Here is a 3,659-nt window from a genome sequence, read left to right as displayed (position 1 = left end):
CAGTTCTGCAGAAAGCCTGAGAATCAAGCTGGCCAAGACAAGTCTTTCCTTAGTGTAGAGGTGGCAAAATGGCAGCCACAGCCGCATCCAGCCCACAGGCCACATCCAGCTCACCAACTTAGTTTAAGCTGAGGAGTGTCGTTCTCTTTATTTAGTTGCCAACGTAAAAGTGGGACAATTCCACCTAAAAATCTGCATTTCCAGCTCTTCTGATATCTCAGAAGATGTGGCAACATTGGTACCCTACTTCTCCATGGTAAGAATCAGCTGGAGCTTGGTAGCAGCCAGGGGTGGTTATCAAATAGGCAAAGTAAGCATGAAATTGTTCACTACAGATTAGTACGTAAGCACAAGTAAGCCCACGCTCACCTTGCTTACTGGGTCATCCGCCCTTGTCGGGGATTGTAAATTCGAAAAGATGCTTTGATTCTGTAGGAAGGTGCTGTGGGGCTGGGAGAGAGACAGATAGATGCCAGCCATACCTAGAAGGAAAATCTTTGATGTGGTGATAAAAAAGATGAAATTGTTCACTACAGATGATCTGGTAAGCAAGATGAGCACTGTGCTTGTCAATTGGGTAATCTGCTTCTGGTAGCACCCACTCTGTTTATATGGGGCATCACTCCAATTCTCCACAACCCCTGCCCAGTCCTCCTCACTTATTTAAATTATCTTTCTAGCTCCCATAGACATTTGAGTTTTCAATTCCTGCTGTGCAAGGTGGAAGCAGGGAGTATAGAAAGCATCTGAGAGGATAAAAAAGCACATTCTCTTCGGGGATGGGGGCATAGGATGAAAGGAAGGATATAAGAGGGGCACACTCACACGTTATAAATCCTGTTCTACCGCAATAGGACAGAAAGGAGGAGAGATTTAGTGACTGATACAAAGAAGCAAGAACAGTGTAGTACAGCATCAATTCTGCTGCTGCTGGCAGCATCCACTGTCCAGTGGAGTGACAGCAGTGAGAGCAAAGTCAAAGGGTGAGTGTTTAGTAGCGACCAGATAAGCAGACTCTTCCGGTGGTGTGATCTGGCTGTGTTCCAGGCTGCCACATCCCCTCAGTTACTGCAGGAAATGCACAAGGGAAAGTAAGGTCCCTCTATGGGGGCATAGAGTGAAAGGAAGGGTATAAGAAGGAAACACTTATACATTATAAATTCTGTCCTATTATAATAGGACAAAAGTAGGAAAGACGGATGAAAGAAGACACGCAGAGGGGAAAGTAAGGCAGCTTCAGAGGACATGAGGGCAAGAGAAAGGAATTAAGGTGCCCATCTGGTAAGATCCCTGGGTAGCACAAACAGTTTGCACTCAAATACTAATTTGAAGGTTGGCGATTCCACCCCACCCGGTGGCACTGTGGAAGAAAGGCCTGGTTGTCTGCTTCTGTAAAGATTATAGCCAAGAAAACCCTATGGAGCATTTCTACTCTCTGTAATACCTAGGGTTGCCATGAGTCGGAATTGACTTGGCAACAGATTTGGTTTTTGGTTTTTCTTATTTTTTTTGGTTCGCTAGTAAGAAGAATAATAAAAGTGCGATGTTTACAGCCGTCCATGTGCCCGTATTTTAGAGGCATTAGTGATCTCTTCCTCCTCCCACTGTCCACTCCTGCCAACGCTACCCCCAAACTACACCTGAAAGGCATCACCCTTGATCACCCAGCCATTCCACACAGCAGAAGAACCTTGTTTTACCCAGGGAAGTATGATCCTCATAATTTATAAGCAAACTGCATTTAATTCCACTTTAAATATATGAAGGGAGAAATCTTTTGAAAGGAATCATAACATAAAATATTTCAAAGAGAATATTTACCTTTCAAAGTTTACATTTTTATTAACCCTAACTTCCATAAAAGGAGCCTGGGTGGCATAGCAGTTAAGTGCTTGGCTGCTAACCAAAAGGTTGGAGGTTTGAATCCACCAGCTCCTTCGAGGGAGAAAGATGTGGCAGTCTGCTTCTGTAAGTATTACATCCTTGGAAACCCTATGGGGCAGTTCTACTCTGTCATATACAGGCGTTGCTACAAGTCAGAATCTACTTGACGGCAATGGGTTTGGTTTGGTTTAATTTTCATACGCAGCGTTAGATTTGTTTAAAATGAGGTTCACCTGAATTGTCAAAAAACTAGACTAAAATTTCTTATGCCAAATTTATTGTTTTTTACAACTTTGTCATGGGTCTTCACTAGGGGAAAAAACTAAGAAATTATATATCATTTCAGCTACGAAACAGAGAATTTTAACTCTTCAATTATCCGTAGTAAGTGAAAATAACTTGGTGAATTTCAAGCTAGTGGAGAAGAAATCTATCATGATGTTTAAGGAACAGAGAGGTCAAATGAACTGGACTGGTGTAACTCACCCCTCTGAGAAAAATTCAGGGATTTTAATATTTATAATAACATATCACCATCGAAGTGGTTAAGAGATCAGCTGCTAACCAATAATGGGTTTATATCACCATATCACATTTATCCCTTTCTGGGAAGATCTGTGAGCTAAACAGCACTTGGAAACAAAGGAGACAAACAGAAAAGTTGAGAGTGGAGTGATGCTGTATTTCATCTCTGTTGTATGCACTTAAAAAAGAGGATTTATGAATGGCAGATTTGAGTTACTTTACTATTCTATTTCAGGTTCCCATTTTCTGTCACTTTTCTTAGCATTTTATTCTCCTATCTTACATTATTTTGTTATTTCAGCTTATGGCAACTGTGGACAGCAGAATTTTTTATGAATTTTTATGATTTCTTGCAGGTAAAATAATATAACCATTTTGGAGAACAATTAGCAATATCTAATGAATTTGGAGATACTACACACGCTGTGTGACCCAGAAATTCCACCTGTAGGCATGTATCCTAGAGAAACTCTTGCATATGTGCTCAGAAAGATATGTACAAGAATGTGCTTGCAGTGTAATGGATTATTGTTGTTGTTAGTTGCCGTCAGGTTCACTCTGATTCATGGCAACCTTATAACAGAACAAAATATTGTCTGGTCCTGTGCCATCTTCATGATTACCAGTATGTTTGAGTCTATTGTTGGGCTATTGTGTCAATCCATCTCACCGAAGGTTTTCCTCATTTTTGTTGGCCCTCCACCAACCATGATGCCCTTTTCTAGCAATTGGTTATAGTTTCTATTAACAGTAAAATGGATAAATGAATTGTAGTCTACTCATTCAATGGAATACTGTACAGTAATAAAAAGGAACGAACTAGGGCTACATGTATTAGTACGGGTAAATCTCACAAACATAGTGTTGAAGGGAAAAGCAGATTGCAAAAGAACCCAAACAATATAAAAACATTTGAAACAATGTGGCATAGTGATGTATATACTCTTGAGTCAGACTCACTGGGTTCAAACATTGTCTCTACTATCCACTAACCGTGTGACCTCAAGCAAGTCAGTTAATCTCTATTAGCTTCAGTTTCCTTACCTGTAAAATGGGGATAAGGTCTTCATATGATTATTAAGAGAATTAAAATGTGTCAGTACTGAAGTGTTAAGGAGAGTACATAACACCATTAGTTTTTATACAACATATGTACAGTCTGAAAACAAAATAATACTGTACAATGGGTAAGGGTATACATATATATATACATTATATATGTACAGTATATATAGTAAATATATGTTCAT

Source organism: Trichechus manatus, unplaced genomic scaffold (genome assembly GCF_000243295.1).
Source record: "Trichechus manatus latirostris isolate Lorelei unplaced genomic scaffold, TriManLat1.0 scaffold00101, whole genome shotgun sequence".
NCBI lineage: Eukaryota > Metazoa > Chordata > Mammalia > Sirenia > Trichechidae > Trichechus > Trichechus manatus.
This window is presented reverse-complemented; position numbering follows the sequence as displayed.